This window comes from Chlorocebus sabaeus, chromosome 21 (genome assembly GCF_047675955.1).
Source record: "Chlorocebus sabaeus isolate Y175 chromosome 21, mChlSab1.0.hap1, whole genome shotgun sequence".
Taxonomy (NCBI): Eukaryota; Metazoa; Chordata; class Mammalia; order Primates; family Cercopithecidae; genus Chlorocebus; species Chlorocebus sabaeus.
This window is the reverse complement of record NC_132924.1, coordinates 101,945,735-101,967,132: the sequence shown is the minus strand read 5'-3', so window position 1 is coordinate 101,967,132 and position 21,398 is coordinate 101,945,735. Positions and strand designations below refer to the sequence as shown.

Here is a 21,398-nt window from a genome sequence, read left to right as displayed (position 1 = left end):
CTTGTTGCAGCCTCTTTGAAATGTGCTGCTAGTGGGAGCTGCAGCTTCCTCCTGCTGACTCTGAGCCCCAGGCTTCAGTTGAGATGGTCCTTTCAGAAATGTGGAGCTTAGTCCAAGCCTGGATTTCAGTGGGTAGCACCTGGCATCTGTGGCTAGAAAGTCCTATGAAGTGTAAGTGCTTTATTCTCTCCTTATAAAGAATCCCTTTTCCTTCATTGATTCTCTTCCTTCCCTTCCTTTTTTCTGCTGTTTAGCAGAGGGGAAGAACAATGAGCAATGTACTGTAGTGTGTAGGGTATCAGAATTTGGCTGAATTTTCTTTATGACTCAGTGGCCAAAACGAGGTTTCATTTTGTTTTCTTTTTTGAGACAGCATCTCACTCTGTCACCTAGGCTGGGGGGCAGTGGTGTGATCGTAGCTCGCTGCTGCCTCCAGCTACTGGGCTCAACCAATCCTCCTGCCTCAGCCTCCTGAGTAGCTAGGGCTACAAATACTCCATGCCTAGCTGATTTTTAAATTTTTTTTGTAGAGACAGGATCTCGCTGGTTTCTAACACCTGGCCTTAAGCAAGCCTCCCGCCTAGGCCTCCGAAAGCTCTGGGATTACAGGTGTGAGCCACCATGCCTGGCTGGATGTCAACAATTGTTAAACTCTCCTGGAATTCAAAATAAAGTGATAATTATGACCCTTAATGTTTAGCAGTGTCATCATGGGTGATTTTTGATTGGCAATGTACTTAGTAGCCTTGATACCCAAGTTTGCCAAGTGATTCTTTAGGATTCACTCTCATATTTAGTTATTATTCTGAAAAAAACCAATACAGTATTTGAAAGGAGAAGTACATTTGACCAGAGGGTAAGACAGTATCAAAGTAAATAAGGGTGCTTGAATTTAGAAGATAGTGCTTTCCTTTTGCTTCTACTTGATACATTTGCACAAGAGTAAGTCAGTGATTTTCTAACTTCCCATAGCATTGTCCTGGGAAATTCATATAGCTGCCATCCATAGTTTAGTTTAAAAAGACCCCAAACTAGAAAATAACATAATGAGCATTAAAAGGTGCAATTTTCAACTTGCAGAAAAATAATTTTTTTTTTTTTAGACGGAGTCTCACTTTGTCGCTCAGGCTGGAGTGCAGTGGCGCAAACTCGGCTCACTGTAAACTCTGCCTCCTGGGTTCATGCCATTCTCCTGTCTCAGCTTCCCAAGTAGCTGGGACTACAGGTGCCTGCCACACGCCTGGCTAATTTTTTGTATTTTTAGTAAAGATGGGGTTTCACCATGTTAGCCAGGATGGTCTCGATCTCCTGACTTTGTGATCCGCCCGCCTCTGCCTCCCAAAGTTCTGGGATTACAGGTGTGAGCCACTGTGCCCGGCCACAGAAAAATAATTTTTTTAAGGAGAGGTAATTTTCTTACATAAAGTGTATCATCTTAAGTGTATAACTCAATGTTTTTTTCTTATATGTACATTTAACATATAAGAATAACTTCAAGGCATAGCACATTCTATTACTCTAGCAGATACCTGAATGGCTCTTCCCAGTAAATCATTCCCCTCCCATAACCACTATTCTGACTTACATCACCACAGATTTGTTTTGCCTGTTTTTTAAAAAATAGCTTTAGTGAAATTCACACAACTACATTTTGCTCATTTAAAGTATACTGTTTAATGATTTTTAATATAGAGATTTCTTTATCAAGTTTTGGACATTTTCTTTTTTTTAATTTTTTTGAGATGGAGTCTCGCTCTGTTGCCCAGGCTGAAGTGCAGTGGTGTGACCTTGGCTCACTGCAACCTCTGCCTCCCAGGTTCAAGCAATTCTCCTGCCTCAGCCTCCCGAGTAGCTGGGATTACAGGTGTGTACCACCATGCCTGGCTAATTTTTGTATTTTTCGTGGAGATGGGGTTTCGCCATCTTGGCCAGGCTGGTCTTGAACTCCTGACCTCGAGTGATGCACCTGCCTTGGCCTCCCAAAGTGCTGGGATTACAGGCGAGAGCCACCGTGCCCAGCTAGACGTTTTCATCATACCAAAAAGAGACTTGTACCCCTTGGCCTGCCACCTCCTACCTCATTCCTAGGCAACTACTAATCTACTTTCTGTCTCTAGAGATTTGCCTGTTCTGGATATTTCATATAAATGGAATCATATAGTTCATGATCCTTTGTGACTAGTCTTCTTTCAGTTAGTATGATGTTTTCAAGGTTCATCCATGTTAGTACATATTCATTCCTTTTTATGGCTGAGCAGTATTCCATTCAACATATATACCACATCTTACCCATTCATTGGGCAGTGGACATTGGGACTCTTTCCACTTTTTGGCAATCATTTGTGAATAGTGCTATAAGGCATTCATATACAAGTGCTGTTGAAATTTTTGGATTATATGGTAACTCTATTTTTTTTTTTTTTTAGACAGAATCTTGCTCTGTCACCCAGGATGAAGTGCAGGGGTATGATTTCTGCTCACTGCAACCTCTGCCTCTCCAGCTCAAGCAATCCTCCCGCCTTAGCCTCCTGAGTAGCTGGGACTACAGGTGCACACCACGATGCCCAGCTAATTTTTGAATTTTTCTAGAGATGGGGTTTCACCGTGTTGCCCAGGCTGGTTTCAAACTCTTGGGCTCAAGTGATCCTCCTGTCTTGGCTTCCCAAAGTGCTGGGATTATAGGTATGAGCCACTGTGCCTGGCTGATAACACTCTATTTTTAATCTTTCAAGGAATGGCATCCTGTTTTCAAAATGGCTGTACCATTTTACACTCCTACCAGCAGGGTATAAAGGTTCCTGTTTTTCCACATATTCACTAACACTTCTTGTTGTCTTTTTGATTATAGCCATCCTGGTGGGTATGAAGTGATAGCTCATTGTGGTTTTGATTTGCACTGATGGCTAATCATGTTGAGCATCTTTTCATATGCTTTTTGACCATTCATGTATCTTTGGAGAAATGTCTATTCAAGTTCTTTGTCCATTTTTAAAAAAACTTTTAGGTTCAGGCATACACACGCAGGTTTGTTGTATAGGTAAACCTGTGTCATAGGGGTTTATTGTACAGATTATTTTGTCATCCAGGTGTTAAGCCCAGGACCCATTAATTATTTTTTCCGATCCTTTCCCTCCTGTCAACCTCTTACCTCCAGTTAGTCCCAGTGTGTGTTGTTCCTCTTTGTGTTCGTGTATTCTCATCATTTAACTCCCACTTATAAATAAGAACATGCGGTATTTGGTTTTCTGATCCTGTGTTAGTTTGCTAAGGATGATGGCCTTCAGCTCCATCCATGTTCCTGCAGAGGACATTATTTCATTCTTTTTATGGCTGCATAGTATTCCATGGTGCATATCTACCACATTTTCTTTATCCAGTCCACCGTTGTTAGATATTTAAGTTGATTCCATGTCTTTGCTATTGTGAATAGTGCTGCAGTGAACATTTGGATGCATGGAACAATTTATATTCCTTTGGGTATACACCCAGTAGTGGGATTGCTGGGTCAAATGGTAGTTCTGTTTTTAGCTCTTCAAGGAATCACCACATTGCTTTCCACAATGGTTGAACGAATTTACACTCCCACCAACAGTGTGTAAGCATTTCTTTCTCTCTGCAACCTCACCAGCATCTGTTATTTTTTTGCTTTGTCCATTTTTAAATTGGGTTCTTTGTGTTGAATGCTTCCATTTTAGAAATGCGGTTTCATTGACTTTAGAATTCTTTCCTTTTTTTCTTCCCATTTTTTAAATCTACCTCTCCATGTCTTCCAGCATCCTCATTCTTGACAAGAAGTCTGCTCTAGCTTTTTACTTTTGTTCCTCTGTATTTAATGTGTCCTTTTTCTCTGCTTGCCTTCAGTATTTCTCTTTATCTCTGGTTTTCAGGAGTTTGAGTATGATATATTTAGAATTTGTTTGCTTATTTGCGGGAGGAGGGAACAGTAACGTTCTCTGTTGCCCTGGTCTACCCTAGTGTTTAGCATTTCCGTTGTCTGCCATTCTCACTGGTAGGGCGGCCTCAATGATCCTAGTTTTTCTTGTGGCATTTATTCTTTGCCTTGCATCTGGCAGGTATTGTGCAAAATAGTTTTTTTTCCCTTCTTTCAGTGGTAGGAGACCTCTCGTGGTGTTGGTAGTATTATAGGCTCAAGACTGTTTTATGCCTATCCCCTAGGGGTAGATGTTTTTCTTTTACGCTTAGTGCAACTGCAGTGAGTCTTAACCTGTGCTTTGAGGGGTGACATGCTTTGCTGCCCCTTCCCCATAGCCTAAGGCTTTTGTTCAGAGAAGAAGGGTTCAGTCAGAGATTTTTGTGCTTTTCCGCAACAGAGGCTGTTCGCCTCCTCCAGGACTGCACCACCAAAGGAGGTGGTCTTCTGCCCTACCCCCAATCCTTCTCTTGAGTATCTGGTCTGCGGAGGTGATCCTGCTGGGTGACTGAGTTCGCCTTGTGTCTGAGTCCCGGGGGTTCTATATGCTCATGCTAGCCCACATGCAGCCTTTCTCAATTTGTTAGAAGTGTTAGCTGAATTTTTATGAGCTGGTTGCCAGGTGCCGTTAGTTTCTTCCTCTGTCCTGTCGTAGATGAGCCAGTGCTTGCCTTCGTTTTCCTTGTTAGAGGTCTGTCCTTAGATTTCAGTCAACTTGGTTGCCCTAAGACCTCAGCTTTCTGATGCATTTAAGCAAGGTTATTTTATAGTTTATTTGCTTTTGTGTATTGTTAACTTGTGGAAAGCAGTATTGTTTCTGTCATTATATATCTTAGGTGGATGTGGAACTCTTCTGAGGCATTTTTATTCTTCATATATTTTAAATCCCACAAGATGTTATTGCTTTATATAATCAGTGTTAATTGGATTTACACATATATTTAACTGCTTTTTCATTATTCTTAATTTGTTCCTGATTTCCGTTTTCTTTTTTCCTGCTAGGATTTCAGTTATATGTGTCTTAGCCTTTTTCACTGTGTCCCACATGTCGCTTGCATTCTTCTCATTGTTTACCTTCTATCCTTTTTTTGACTTTGTGCTTCAGTCTTTCTGTTTTTTATTGACCTGTTATTAAGCATAGTAATCTATAATTCTTCAGTTGTCTGATTTGCTGTTTGGCCCTTTCTAATGGTTCTTGTTTTCAGTTACTGTATTTTTTACTTCTAGAATTTCCTTTTAATTCTTTTTAATATATTCCATTTATTAATGGAAATTCTCCAGTTTTGTCTTCTAAGTCTTTGCATATATTAATCAGCTATTCATTTTTTCCAACTGTTTTAACCTTTTAGAAGTAAACCTTATAATGCCCTACTCCTTAAACATTTCCACTTGTATCTTGTAAGAACAAGGACATTTTTCTAAAATAAACTAAAACTGTTGTCACTCTCAAGAAGTTTAACATTGATATGATGGTATTATCAGTCTGTATTCAAATTTTCCTAATTGCTCTAGTTACAGATTTCTAACTTTCTAAAATTTTATTTTCCCTAATCTAGGATCCTTCAAGGGTAATGCTTTTCTTTTGGTTGTTGTGTCTCTTTAATTACCTGGGTATTTTTTTTTCTTTTATGATAATGATATTAAAACACAAATCCAAGACAGGTGTGGTGGTGCACACTTGTAGCCCCAGCTACACAGGAGGCTGAGGTGGGAGGGTTGCTTGAGCCCAGGAAGCCAGACTGAGCAACTGTGTCAAGACCCTGTCCCTTTAAAACATACACACACGGCTGGGTGCAATGGCTCACGCCTGTAATCCCAGCGCTTTGGGAGGCCGAGGCGGGCAGATCATGAGGTCAGGAGTTCAAGACCAGCCTGGCCAATATGGTGAAACCCCCGTCTCTCTTAAAAATACAAAATTAGCCGGGTGTGGTGGCAGACGCCTGGAGTCCCAGTTACTCGGGAGGCTGAGGCAGGAGAATCGCTTGAACCTGGGAGGCGGTGGTTGCAGTGAGCCGAGATCACACCACTGCATTCCAGCATAGGTGACAGAGTGAGATTCCATCTCAAAAAAAAAAAAAAAAAAAAAGGAGAAGAAAAAACACACACACCCCACACAAATCCAGAGTGGGCCATTTTGTCTTAGTTTTTAGTATGCCTCGCTATTTAGATTTGTCTGGTTCTTTTCTTATGATTGCATTTAGGTCAAACTTTTTTTGGAAGAATACTGCACAGACGATAATTTGTCGTTTTTACTGAATCACATCAGGAGTCACATAAAAGCTATTGGTGATGTTTTATTACTTTGGTTAAGACATCAGTTATTTTAGTCTTTGATAGTTCATTATCTAGATAATGGTTACTTTCTATTGTCTGTTTCTTTCTAGTTGTTGTCACTTGGTTTTGTTTTCTTCCCCCCCAGACATGGACTCGCTCTGTCACCTAGGCTAGAGTGCAGTGGTGTGATCACAGCTCACTGCAGCCTTGACCTCCTGGGCTCAAATAAATGGAACTTCCACCACAGCCTCGGAAGTAGCTGGTATTACAAGCATGTACCACCACATCTGGTTAATTTATTTTTTTCTTGCTTTTTTGTGTGGAGATGAGGTCTCACTTTGTTGCCCAGGTTGGTCTTAAGCTCCTGGCTTCAAGTGATCCTTCCACCTCAGCTTCCCAAAGTGCTAGGATTATAGTTGTGAGCCAGTGTTCCTGGCCTGGCTTTGCTTTTGTTTGATAGATGCTTGATATGTTGTTTAAGAAAAGTTGAAGAGATAAATGATGTTTTCTTCCTGAAATGATTTTCTTTTGCATCTGGCAGGCAGGTCTTTATGACAGGAACAGATCTCTTTGAAATTCAAAAAGGAATTGAGCAGATTCTAAACTGTGTTTCAACCTTTTTTTTGTTTTGTTTTCCTAGACAGGGTCTTGCTCTGTCATCCAGGCTGGATTGCAGTGGCGTGATCATGGCTCACCGCAACCTCTGCATCCTGGGCTCAAGCGATACTCCCACCTCAGCATTCCTGCCCACACCCCCCAGTAGCTGGGACTACAGACACGCCATCATGCCAAGCTAATTCCACCTTGTTGCCCAGACTGGTCCTGAACTCCTAGGGCTCAAGCAGTCTTCCTGCCTCAGTTTCCCAAAGTGTTGGGATTACAGGCATGAGCCCCTGGGCCTGGCCTACTTTCTGTTTCTATGAGTCTTGCTACTTTAGATATCTTATGTAAGTTAGAATCATTCAGTATTTATCTTTTAGTGATAAATGTATTTTCACTTAGTGTAATGTCCTTGAGGTTCATCCATGTTGTAGTGTGTGTCAGAATTTCCTTCTTTTGAAGGCTTAGTAACATTCCAGTGCATATATATACATTTGTTTATCCATTTATCCATAGATGGGCATTTAGGTTGCTTCTGTCTCTTGGTTATTATGAATAATGCTGCATTTGGCTGCAGTTGGACATGGGTGTGCAAATATCTATTCGAGATCTTTTTTTTTTATTTTTGAGTTTAGCTCTGTTGCCCAGGCTGGAGTGCAGTGGCATGATCATGGTTCACTACAATCTCCGCCTCCTGAGTTCGAGTGATTCTCATGCCTCAGCCTCCCAAGTAGCTGGGATTAACAGTCATGTGCCACCATGTCTGGCTCATTTTTGTATTTTTGGTAGAGATGGCGTTTTGCCATGTTGGCCAGGCTGGTCTTGAACTCCTGGCCTCAAGTGATCACCCACCTCCCAAAGTGCTGGGATTACAGGTGTGAGCCACTGTGCCTGGCCCTGTTTGAGATTTTATATTCAGTTCTTTTAGATATATAGATAGAACTGGGATTTTTGGAACATATGGTAGTTCTATTTTTAATTTTTTGGGAGCCTCCATCCCCATTCCCACCAGTGATGCAAAGGTTCCAATTTTTCCACATCCTTGTTAACACTTATTATTTTCTGAGGTGTTTTGCTTTGTTTTTTTGGATAGTGGTCATTCTATTGGATGTGAGGTAATATTTCGTTGTGGCTTTGATTTGCCTTTCCTTGTGGTTGGTGATGTTGAGCATCTTTTCATATGCCTGTTAACCATTTGTGTATCTTCTTGGGAGAAATATTTATTCCAGAAATGCCATCCAGGAAATCATTGTCAATTGCAATGATTATGAAACTTTTCCCCTAGGCTTTCTTCTAAGAGTTGTATAGTTTCAGGTCTTACGTTTAGGTCTTTAGTCCTTTTTGAGTTAACTTTTATATGTGATGTAAGGGACTAACTTTGTTCTTTTTCATGTGAATATTCAGTTTTCCTAGCACCATTGTGTAGTCTTGGCACCCTTGTCAAAGATCATTTGAATCCTTTACAGGAGGGTTTATTTCTGGGTCTATTCCATTATATTGGTCTGTGTGTCTGTCTTTATGCTAGTATCATACTGTTTTGATTACTATGGCTTTCTAATAAGTGTTGAAATTAGAAGTATGAGACCTCCAATATTATTCTTTTTTAAGATTTTTTTGGCTCTTTGGGGTCTCTTGAGATTCCATATGAAGGAAACAATTCCATTTTCTGCAGAAAACGTCACTGAGATTTTGGTGAAGGTTACATTGAATCTGTAGATTGCATTGGGTAGTACTGAAATCTTAACAATATTAAGTCTTCCAGTCCATGAACATGAGATGTCTTTCATTTATTGGTGTCATCTTTAATTTCTTTCAGCAATGTTTTGTAATTTTCAGTATACAAGTCTTTTGTCTCCTTAGTTAAGCTTATTCCTGAGTATTTTATTCTTTTTTATTCTGTTGTAAATGGAATTGTTTCTTTTCAGATTTTTCATTGTTAGTATGTAGAAGCAACTAATTTTAATCTGTTAATTTTGTGATCTGCAACTTTGCCAAATTCATTTATTAAGTCTAACAGTCTTCTTATGGAATCTTTTGGGTTTTCTACATGTAAGATCATGTAGAATGCTCTTACATTATATGTGACCAGAGATTATTTTATTTCTTCCTGTCAATTTAGATGCCTTTTGTTTTTCTTGCCTAATTGCTCTGGCTAGAACTTCGAACACTATGTTGAATAGAAGTGGCAACAGTAGACATCCTAGTCTTGTTCCTGTTAGAAAAGCTTTTTGTCTTCACTGTTGTATGATGTTAGCTGTTGATTTTTGCATATATGGCCTTTATTACGTTGAAGTTGTTTCCTTCCTGGTTTGTTGAGTGTCTTTGTCATGAAAGGGTGTCAAAGTCTGTCAGATGCTTTTTTTGCATAAATTGAGATGACCATGCCTTTTCCTTCTTCATTCTGTTAATGTGGTGGATTACTTTGATTTTCATATGTTGAACCATCCTTACATTCCAGGTATAAATCCCAGTTGATGATGATGTATAATCCCTTCAATATGCTGTTGAAAAGCCAGGCATGATGGCTCATGCCTATAATCTGACCTATTTGGGAGGCTGAGGCAGGAGGATTGCTTAAGGCCAGGAGCTCGAAACCCATCTGGGAAACATAGCAACACCCATCTCTAAATTTAAAATTTTGAAAATAAAAATTTAAAAATTGAGAAAAAAATATGCTATTGAGTTCCATTTGTTAGTGTTTTATTAAGGGTTTTTGCATTACTATTCATAACAGATGTTATTAGTCTGTAATTTTCTTTTCTTGTTTCTTCTTCTAGCTTCGGTGTCAGAATAATGCTGGTTTCATAGAATGAGTAGGAAGCGTTCTTTTCAGTTTTTGGAAAGAGTTTGAAAAGGATTAATGTTATTTCTTTACATGTTTTGTAGAATTCACCAGTAAAGCCATTTGTTCCTGGACTTTTCTTCATTGGGAAGTTTTTCATTACTGATTTAATCTCTTTACAAGTTATAGGTCTATTCAGATTTTCTATTTCTTCATGATTTAGTCTTGGTAGGTTATGTTTCTAGGAATTGTTTATTTCATGTAAGTTATTCAATATGTTCACTTGCAGTTGTTCATAATACTTTTTTATAACCCTTTTTATTTCTGTAAAATTGGTAGTAATCTCCTGACTTTCATTTCTGATTATTTAAATCCTCTCTCTTATTTCTTTCTTTCTTTCTTTTTTTTTGACATAGAACCTCACTCTGTCGCCCAGGCTAGAGTGCCGTGGCATGATCTCGGCTCACTGCAACCTCTGCCTCCCGGGTTCAGGCGATTCTCATGCCTTAGCCTCCCAAGTAGCTGGGACTACAGGCAGCTGCTATCAGGCCTGGCTGATTTTGTGTGTGTGTATGTGTGTGTGTGTGTGTGTATTTTTAGTAGAGACAGGATTTCACCAGGCTGGTCTTGAACTCCTGATCTGAAGTGATCTGCCTGCCTTGGCCTCCCAAAGTGCTGGGATTAACAGGCATGAGCCACTGCGCCCAGCTGTCTCTTATTTCTTAATCTAGCTTAAGCTTTGTCAATTTTTTTGTTGTTAATTTTGAAATACTTTAAAAACAGGTCACAACACTATGGCCCATTCCATTGTACAAGCTACAGATGCTTGCTTAGCAGCCGAGGGGCACTCTTGAGTACCTATCTGAAAAGTGAATAAAAATCCTTACAAAACAAATATTTAAATAGTTTCCATAGGAACATAAATAATGTGTGAACTACATCCTAGTCTTCCATATTGTCACATCCATGCGAACCCAACTCTTACGAAAAGTGAATAAAAATCCATATAAAACAAATATTTAAATAGTTCCCATAGGAACACAAATAATGTGTGACCCATATACTAGTCTTCCATCTTGCTCCATCCATGCGAACCCAACTCTTATGAAATCCCTTAATTCAAGCAGGACTCATAGTTAACAACAATGACAGTGATATCTACATATTAATACTAGTGGAAGCACAGGTTGCTGAGTGATGTTTCATTCCATTTGCCCAAGCACAAGTCACAGGCAGGGTGCTAATGTCCTGTTCCTCTATCTGGGGTGGGAGGTCGTGGTTCTAGATTTGCTGCATGAGTTTCGATGCTGGTCCTGACATCACATCTAGATTGTTGGCCTCTGGAATCCAGTGAAAGTAGAAGTAGCAGCAACAGTGTCAGTGCCCATGTTTTTAAAGAGCATCCAATTACCTACATATATTTTGGGCAGATCACACTGCTCAACAATCTGATCAAGGCCATCACATGTTCTTCCCATATGCTAGATGAATAATACTTCTCACTGATGTCGGTCTCTTTTGCAGCAGGGGCTTTACATGTGCACGATCATAAAGGATTGATGAAATGATCCATATACTTCATCATTCATATAATACCTAAAGGTCTGTTCACTTGACTCATCTTCCTTATCAGAGCCTATCCTTTTTTTTTTTTTTTCTTTTTGAGACAGAGTCTTGCTCTGTCACCCAGGCTGGAGTGAAGTGGCGTGATCTTGGCTCACTGTAAGCTCTGCCTCCTGGGTTCACGCCATTCTCCTGCCTCAACCTCCCAAGTAGCTGGGACTAAGGCGCCCGCCACCACACCCGGCTAATTTTTTGTATTTTTTTTTAGTAGAGATGGGGTTTCACCATGTTAGCCAGGATGGTCTCGATCTCCTGACCTCATGATCTGCCCACCTCGGCCTCCCAAAGTACTGGGATTACAGGCGTGAGTCACCGTGCCCGGCCCTGTCTGTTCTTTTAATATGATATTTTTGGCAATGAAGCTGTTGTCACATGAAATATCTGCCTGGCTTAGCTGTGACTCTCACTCTAGAGTCTGGTGGAAAATACTTGTCCTATGCTGGGTTGATTACACTGGTAATACTTCAGATTTAAGCCTCACATCCTCAGATCCAGGAAAGCAACTGCTAGTATCAAGCAGTTACATACTGAAACCAAACTCACCTCCTGTGTCAAAGACACAGTGGACATTGGAGGCTACCTGCATAAAGGTCTCAGGATTGGTACAACTACTTCCTACATGGAAGCTGACACCAGTGACATCAATATTTAGCTCTTTTGCCCATTCCAGAAGAAGCCTGCTGGCTTTGAGCTTGGCACCAGATTTAACACTGAGGTGACGGACTGCTTTGGAATCATCATTTGCAATCTTAAAAACCAACTCTGCTTTGAGTGTGTTCTGGCAACTGACATCAACTTGACCTTATTACCGAAAATCATCATTTGGACTCCATTATTGGCAGTGTACTTAATTCGAGACATTTGTTTACAAGAATTTGCATCGATAACCCTCTTTGGGGGCATCCCCAGAATCTGCACCAATTGTATTTCAGCCTTGCTAGCACAGTCAAATCCTGTCCCAATGGCAGTGAGAGTCTTCATGATGGCTCTGCTATCATTATGTTTGACTGCATGAAAGGGGGTGACATGAGGAAGAGCTTTTAACCATCTTAGATGTATCTTTAGAATGTCTCTAAGGTCCATGACATAGAAGCCATCCTAATCATCATCAGAAGAAAATTCATTAAATTTTTGGTCCAGAATGTCCTTGGCAGTAAAACCTTCATCAAGGAAGCGAGTGGCAGTGAAACTCTTCATTACTAAACTTTTCATGGTTTCTTGATGTTCCTCTGAAACACAACAAAATGGAAAACTAAGAGATGGAATTGAAAGAAATATTTCCAGTTCTCACAAAGACAGTTCTCCAGAAATTCCAAATCCTGCCTCTTGTGCCCTCAGAGCAGCAGTGGAAACATTCTCAGAGCACCTGGGTACCACGGAAAGTGAAGATGCTGCTCTCTGAGCCAGAGCTACAGGACCTCTCTGCTGTGCCTGTCAGTGCCTTGCTTCTGCTCGCCAGAGATGCTGGCCCAAGGTAGCGCTGGAGCTGTTGGCAGAGGGGCGGCCAGTGACTGCGGCTGCCGGAACTGACCTTGTTGGTCTTTTTGTAGCATCTCCTTGATTTTCCTATCCTCTCTTTTGTTAATCTTTGCCATAAATCTTTATTATTTCCTTCTTTCTGCTAGGTTTGGATTTAGTTTGTTCTTTTTCTGGTTCCTTAAGGTATAAAATTAGGTTGTTGACTTGAGTCCTTTTTTTCTTTTTTAATGTAAGCATATACAGTTATACATTTTATTTCTCAGCACAGTTTTTGTTGCATCCCATATATTTTGGTATGTTGTGTTTTTTATGCTAGTTCAGTTTAATTCAGTTTTATACTAGATTTTATACTAGTTCAGTTTAATATGCAGCATTGGGGTTTTTATTTTATTTTCTAAACATAAACACAGAAACACAATACAAATGTATAACTTAGTGAGTTACTATATGCGGATGTCCTTTTAGCCACCACCCAAGTCAAGAAACATCATCATTTGTCTGAAGATGTTTTCTGATTTCCCTTCCTTGACCCATTGGTTTTTTTAAGAGTATGTTGTTTAATTTCCACATATTTGGGAAATTTCTAGTTTCCTTTTTGCTGTTGACTCCTAGTTTTATTTAATTGTGATCAGAAAAGATATTTTATATGATTTCAGTCTTTGAAAATTTATTAAGACTTACTTTGTGGCCTAACATATCAGTCTTTTTAAGGAGTGGTATATTTCTTGTTTCTGTCACTGGGTCCCAACTCGAGAGTTTGGAGTATTTACCAGGGCTCCTCTTCGATATCTCTGAATTCCAGTTTTGATTTCCCCAGTCTTGTGAGAATGTCCAGAGATCTTCAGCTTCTTAGCCTCTTGTCTTCCACTTTCAAATTGGCAAATGCCATGAGGGGAAAAGTGGAGCCGAAGAGTGAACTGAACTCTATGCTCTTCCATTCCCCTCTCTCTGGGATCTGTGGCCTCATATTTTAGCGTTGGTGTCTTTAAAAACGTTCTTTGTCGGGAGTGTTTAGTGAATTTTTTTTCCTTTTCTTTTTTTTTTTTTTTGAGACCAAGTCTTGCTCTGTTGCCCAGGTTGAAGTGCAGTAGCGTGTTCTTGGCTCACTGCAACATCCACCTCCTGGGTTCAAGCGATTCTCCTGCCTCAGCCTCCCGAGTAGCTGGGATTACAGGTGCGTGCCATCACACCAGGCTAATTTTTGTAGTTTTAGTAGAAATGGGGTTTCACCATATTAGCTGGGTTAGTGTCGAGCTCCTGACCTCAAGTGATCTGCCTGCCTCGGCCTCCCAAAGTGCTGGGATTGCAGGCTTGAGCCACTGCGCCTGGTCTTAGTGAATCTTTTCTGGTAGTTTATGAATTGGTGTAATAATACCAGATGGTCTGTTATAACCAAAGTTGAAACACCCGATAAATGTTATGAGAGAGGTAGCATTATTGTTTAGGGAGCATATGGACATGAAACTAACTCCTATGTGTTGTTAAAAAGCTTTGCTACCTTTTCTAAACAAATTTTATAGAAAAAAGTCTTACAGGCCAGATGTAATTGTTTATGCCAGTAATCCTAGCACTTTGGGAGGCTGAAGCAGGCAAGCCCAGGAGTTTGAGACCAACTTAGACATTATAGCAAGACCTGTCTCTACAAAAAAAAAAAAAAAAAAAAAATTAGCTGGGTGCCGTGATGTATGCCTGTAGTCCCAGCTATGCAGGGGGCTAAGGTAGGCAGATCACTTGAGCCCAAGAATTTGAGGCTACAGTGAGCTGTGATGGTGCCACTGCCCTCCAGCCTGAGTGACAGAGGCCCTGTCAAAAAAAATTTACAAGATCTGTATCACTTTTTAAAAAATTGAATATAAAGTACAAGTTATTTTTAATAAAAAGGTAATTACAAAAGACATTTTAAAAATAATCAAACAGCCGGGTGCAGTGGCTCATGCCTGTAATCCCAGAACTTTGGGAGACCAAAGCAGGCAGATCACCTGAAGTCAGGAGTTTGAGACCAGCCTGGCCAACATGGTGAAACCCCGTCTCTACTATAAATACAAAAATTAGCTGGGCGTGGTGGCACATGCCTGTAATCCCAGCTACTTGGGAGGCTGAGGCAGGAGAATCTCTTGAACCTGGGAGGTGGAGGTTGCAGTGAGCCGAGATTGTGCCATTGTACTCCAGCTTGGCCAACAAGAGCGAAATTCCTTCTCAAAAAAAAAAAAAAAAAATCAAACATCATCAAAGGTGCTTGAAAAATAAATTTCCTGTGCATCCTTACCCTCCAAGTTAACCAGTTTTGCATCTCTACCTCTAAGATTACTGGTTTGCCCGGGGGTAAGTAATTGTTTTGTTTTGGTTTTTTTTGCTTCTGCCCTTCATTTTTGAGGTCTCTACTTTTAAGGAGATAGAAATGTTTAAAGTCAGAAGTACAGATAATTGAGAGTGATACAGTTGGTGTTTTCTGCTAGTTTCTATCGTTTAGTTTCTGCACAATGTGGCACTGCACAAGCAATTTTTTCCCCAAGGGTCTTGACCCTGGTGGGTTGACAGGTGGATTTCATTTGGGAAAAATATTTGTTTGTTTGTTTGTTTGTTTTGAGACAGAGTTTCACTCTGCTGCCCACGCTGGAGTGCAATGGTGTAATCTCGGCTCACTGCAACCTCTGCCTCCCGGGTTCAAGCAATTCTCCTGCCTCAGCCTCCTGGGTAGCTGGGACTACAGGCACACAGCACCACGCCTGGCTAATTTTTGTATTTTTAGCAGAGATGGGGTTTCACCATGTTGGCCAGGCTGGTCTAGAACTCCTGACCTCAGGTGATACACCAGTCTTGGTCTCCCAAACTGCTGGGATTACAGGTGTGAGCCGCTGCGCCCAGCCTACATTGGGGTTTTTATTGTTGTTCTGTTTTGTTTTCTAAATGTAAACACAGAAACACAATGCAAATGTGTAGCTTAGTGAATTACTATATACGGATGTCCTTGTAACCACCACCTAAGTCAAGAAATAGAACTTTGAGCACAGTGGTTCAAACCTGTAATCCTGGCACTTTGGGAGACCGAGGCAAGAAGATTGCTTGAACCCAGAAGTTTGAGACCAGCCTGGATAACATAGTGAGACCCTGTCCCATTTTTATAAAACAAGAAAAGAAATAGAACTTTACTGGCCATTCCACTCCAGAAACTATTCTTGTACCATTTGACATAACTGCTTTCCTCCCCATAGAGGTAACCACTGTCCTTTTATAATAATCTTTTGTGTTTCTTTATGGTTTTATACTTAGTGGCTTAGTGGGTCCAGCTGGTTCTTCTTGTTTTTTTTTTTTTTTTTTTTTTTTTGAGCCGGAGTTTCGCTGTTGTTGCCCAGGCTGGAGTGCAGTGGTGCAGTCTTGGCTCACTGCAATCTCGGCCTCCTGGGTTCAAGCAGTTCTCCTGCCTCAGCCTCCTGAGTAACTGGGATTACAGGCACCTGCCACCATGCCCAGCTAATTTTTTGTATATTTAGTAGAGATGGGGTTTCATCGTGTTGGCCAGGCAGGTCTCGAATTTCTGACCTCAGGTGATCCACCTGCCTTGGCCTCCCAAAGTGCAGGGATTACAGGTGTGAGCCACCGTGCCCAGCCTGTTTTTTAATATGTTTTCTGAGTGTCTTAATCTGCAGGTTCTCTCTCTGTTAATTTTTTTTTTTTTTTTTTTTTTTTTTAAAGACAGAGTAGCCCAGGCTGGAGTGCGAAGTGTGATCAATGCTCACTGCAGCCTTAAACTCCTGGGCTCAAGGGATCCTTCCCCTCAGCCTCCCGAGTAGCTGGGACTAAGGGGCATGCCACCACACATGGCAAATTTTTCAAAAATTTTTCCTAGAGACAGGGTCTTGCTTGTTACCCAGGCTGGTCTCAAACTCCTGGCCTCAAGCGATCCGCCTGCTTTGGCCTCACAGAGTGCTGGGGCTACAGGTGTGAGCCACAACACCTGGCCTCTGTAGATTATTTATCTGTTGAACTATCAGGGCCATTTGACCTGTAGAGTTTCCCACAGTGGATTTTGCTGATTTTATTGTCATGATTCAGTTCTACTCTCCTTTGTTTTTCCTGCAAATTAGCTGCTGGATCTAGAGGCTCAATGAGGCACAGTTTTGATTCCCTTGTTATTGTGGTATCTCCTTTCATCAGGAGGCATATACTGTTTGGTTTTCTGGTGGTTCTGATTGTTTACCACGATGAAGCAGATTACCCCAAAACTTAAGTGATTTGAAATAAAAACCATTTTATTGTATCTCATAACTTTGTTGATCAGGAATTTGAGCAGGCTCAAATCAGCATCCGGGCTCCTGATTGTGCTCCTTCGGTTTTCATCCATTTGGTGGCTGAGCTGGTCTGGAGGTTCTAAGATGGCTTCATTTACATGCCTGACAGTCTGGTGGGAATGACTGGAAGCCTGGATTCAGTTGGGCCCCTCTAGCTTTCCATGTAGTCTCAGGGCTCTACTACGTTCTCTCCAGCGGAGTAGTCTTAAGTTTTTACAGGCAGTGGCTTTCCTCAGAGTAGTGTTCAGGATACCAAGGCAGAAGCTCCAAAGATTCCTTTGACTTAACCTTGAAAGTTCCAGAATGTCACTTCCTGCCATATTCTGTCAGTTATGCAAGGTATCAAGGCCAGTGCAGATTCAAAGGCATGTAGATTCTACCTTTCAGTGTAGGATTAGCATTATATTCACAGCTATCTTTAATCCACCTTATTCTTTTTTGTGTGTGATGTAACTAGCTGTTATTGTTCAGTGCTTAATGCATTAATTGTGGGTTGTGAAGTGTTAATATTCTAAATCTGTTATTTCTTTACTTACATGCTGTTAGGTTAGTGCCAAAGTAATTGTGGTTTTTGCCATTGTAATACTTATATAAAGAGACTCTTCTCATCTGTTAGGTTACTTAGGAGTACAGTTTATATAGGAAAACCAAGATAAATGCATGATTTTTTTCCCTTGTAAGATAATGAGTTTATATCTGCTTGTAATTGTTACCAAAAATGGCCTGTGGTGGCCAGTTTGTTTTTTCCTTGTATCCCTTGCTGAATCCGAAATTGTCCTATCTCTGGCTAGCTGGTTGCCTCCTTGGCTCCTCAGTACTTTTGAAATGACTCTAGTAGTCTTATTGTCTTCTGTGCTTTCTAGTATGACAAGATGTATCATGGGCCTATCTTGTATATTTAATATTGGTATCTTTTAGTGGGAAATTGAATTTAAAGGCTACAATGTAGGTGCTAGGGATGCAAGTTGTTACTGAGTTGGACAGTATGTTTAGGGCTTTCAGTGGATAGAGCTAGGGAATTGTATATATTTTATATATCTATATAGGATATATAAATTTTCTATGTGTGTGTATACATATGTAGAAAAGTAGGTATATAAATAGTGGGTATAAGTACTTAAAGGTAAAATACCTCATGAATTTATATTGCCTTTTCAACTACAGCATTAGAAAGTTTTTAACTTAAGCCTTTTTGTCTGCACTTCTTTTCTTCCATACTAAGAATCCAGGTTGTGAGGGACACAGACGGTGATAGAATATCTCATAATTACTCAGTAGCTCTGTCCCACATTAGCCTAGTCAGTAGCCTCAGACTAACAATACTAACACTACTACCATCAGTATGTACACTGAAAACAAGCGTAGTTTTGCATGTGCTCTCCCCTTTCTTCCATACTGTGTCTATACAGAGCTTGTAATCATTACATACCATTTCTCTTTTGACCTTCATTTATTCGTAATTGTTGTAATAAACTATGATTAATATTCACCCCCAGTCCTTACATTGATGCCTTGTTCTCTCTAATCAGTTTGATTGTCCAAAGCTCTTTTTTTTTCTTTTTAAAGCAGATTGTTTAGGAAGAGCTTATAGGAATAATATCTACATTCTTGCAAGTAACAGTTTCTGGCCTTTATAATTGAAAATCAGTTTGACTTGACATAAAATCTTTGTCACATTTTCTTTCTTAGCATATCTTTACCACGTTCTTTCATTTTCTTCTGCCATGAAGTGTTCAAATCAAAGTAGATGATAATCTAATTTTTTCCCTTGCAAATCATTTGCTGTTTTTATATAGATGTCCAAATTATTTTATTCTTTTTCTTTAACTATATTAATTTTACCAGATTATGTCTCAGTATTGGTTATTCTGGGTTGGTATTTTTAGGTATATGAAATACTCTTTCAATGTATAGTTCCATGTCTTTCTCTCTTACCACCCAACATTTCAGAAACCTTTTCTGTTTTTTGTTTTTTTGTTTTTTTTTTTAAGAGATGGGGTCTTGCTCTGTCACCCAGGCTGGAGTGTAGTGATGGGATTATATTCATTTATTTACCCTTCCTCTTTTGATAACTTTGATACCAAATTTTTTAAATTAAAAAAAAAAAATTAGTAGCAGGATCATAGTGCACTGTAACCTCAAACTCCTGGGCTCAAATGATTCTTCCTCCTCAGCCTCCTTAGTAGCTAGGACTACAGGCACACACCACCACACCCAGCTAATTTTTTAAATTTTTGTAGAGGCAGTATCTTGCTATGTTGCTCAGGCTGGTCCCAAACTCCTGGCGTCAAGCCTCCTACCTCCGCCTCCTAAAATGCTGGGATTATAGGCGTAAACTGCCTTGCCCAACTAGGAACATTTTCTTGAATTACAGTTTTTGATAATTGTTCTGTTTCCTTGTTTTGATTTTCTTCTTCAGAGATCTCTGTTGTCTAGATGTTAGATCTTTGCCTCTGTTCAATATTTGTCATTTCCTCTTGAATCTTTAAAATTTTTTTTTATTTAAAAAAACACTCCTTTTCATGTGTTTCTCTTAAGACATTATCTGATGTGTTTAGTCACAGTGAAATTCCTTCTAGTCTTCATCTCTGAAGGGATTTTCTTCTTTCATTTCTGGTTTTTTCCTGAGATTTTTACCGCATTTCTGAAATTTTCCTTCCCAATTCTGTTCTTCCGTATCTTGTATGATTTTCTTAATGTTGTTTAGCTCATTTTGAAATAATAGGCTAGGTTTTTAAACCTGTTTTTCTGGTCTTCTTTCCTCATAAGGTGTTACTCTGCTTATTTTCTCTTTCAGCCATGTATGACGTTTGACCTCAGTTGCTTATTTTCTGTGAAATTAGTTTTTCTGAATTTCTAGAAGGAGGTTTGATTAAGGATAATACTTTCAACCTTTTCTTCCTTCATTTCTATTATACTTGTCCTATATTATTTTGGGTTTTTTTTCACAGCAGTTTTTCCTCAGTTGGGGTCTTTTCCTCATTGTTTGGTTTCAAGGTTTTATAAAGGCTAAACTGTTGGCATCCCCTTCACACTTATACTCACTGGCTATTGGATTGGGTAAAACCTCCTCCATTTTTTTTTTTTTTTTTGAGATGGAGTCTCACTCAGCCGCCCAGGCTGAGTGCAATGGTGTGATCTCGGCTCACTGCAACCACCGTCTCCCGGGTTCAAGTGATTCTCCTGTCTCAGTCTCCAGAGTAGCTGGGATTACAGGCACCCGCCACCATGCCCAGCTAATTTTTGTATTTTAGTAGAGACGGGGTTTCACCATGTTGGCCAGACTGGTCTTGAACTCCTGACCTCAGGTGATCTGTGTGCCTTGGCCTCCCAAAGTGCTGGGATTACAGGCATGAGCCACTGTGCCCGGCCCAACCTTCTCCATTTTCAACTGCCATCCTCAGATTGGCTCCTTGTACTTTCCAGTGAATCTCTGTTGGTTCTTGGTGTTTCTCTGTTCAAAGGTCCATTAGATACCATGTTGTTTGCCTCTGCTTCCACATTTACTGAGACTAAAACTACACAGGTCTTACAGATGTCACTGGCTTGTCTCTTTCCACTTACATTCTGGGGTTCTTGTAGATACCCTTGGAGATAACTAGACAACACCTAGTTTTGTTGCTGTCTAATGCTCTGTTTTTATGAGGGATTTGTGGAGATTGTATAAAGCTTCATAGAATCTTTTTGCTATTTAAAAATATATCAGCTAGGCATGGTAGCTCACGCCGGGAATCCCAGCACTTTGGGAGGCCAAGGCAGGAGGATCACTTGAGTTTAGGAGTTCAAGACCAGCCTGGCAACATGGTGAAACCCCATCTCTACAAAAAATACAAAAATTAGCCGGGTGTGGTAGCAGACACCTGTTGTTCCAACTACTAGGGGGCTGAGGCAAGAGGATCTCTTGAGCCCAGGAGGTCAAGGCTGCAGTGAGCTGAGATCGTGCCACTGCACTCCAGCCTGGGTGACAGAGTGATACCCTGTCTCAAAAAATAAAAAGATATTAATGTGAGCAAAGTAAAGATATTCTGATGGTATGTATATTAAATCATAGGCGTGCTTGGATTACTAGTTAATCAATGGCTAAAAACTTTGGAAGATTTTTTACTTGAGAAAGGAAAATTGGTGCTATTAGTACTACGTTAATTCATTACACATTTGTTGAATACATTTGAGACACGATGCTTGGACTAAAAAGTACAAAAATTAGTAAAATATACTATATCTGTGAAGAAGTTAACACCTCATGCTTACTTTGTACCCCTTATTTCATTGAAAACTAGTGTTGGGGTTTTTTGGTGGGGGATGGGAGGGGTGGTTTTTTTAAAAACAGGGTGCCTGTTGCCTGGGCTCAAGCAGTGCTCTCGCCTCAGCATCCCAAGTAGCTGGAACCACAGGTGCATACCACCATGCGCAGCTAATT

At 40.2% G+C, this 21,398-nt stretch overlaps 1 protein-coding gene and 2 pseudogenes across 2 annotated transcripts in view; 1 reads left to right on the top strand and 2 right to left on the bottom strand.

The window, feature by feature from the left end:
• Nucleotides 1–21,398, top strand: part of TNPO3 (transportin 3) — a 99,776-nt gene that overhangs the window by 13,016 nt on the left and 65,362 nt on the right. The window contains exon 2 of one of the 2 annotated variants that reach the window (XM_007982873.3): nucleotides 11–171. The exons of the other annotated variant lie outside the window; for it this stretch is intronic. The gene's annotated coding sequence lies outside the window, so the exon portion shown is untranslated. The remainder of the gene's footprint in view (nucleotides 1–10; nucleotides 172–21,398) is intronic. 2 annotated transcript variants of the gene reach the window in all.
• On the bottom strand, nucleotides 9,436–11,260 carry LOC140708578 (ornithine decarboxylase pseudogene; annotated as a pseudogene).
• Nucleotides 11,257–13,627, bottom strand: LOC103227332 (ornithine decarboxylase pseudogene; annotated as a pseudogene).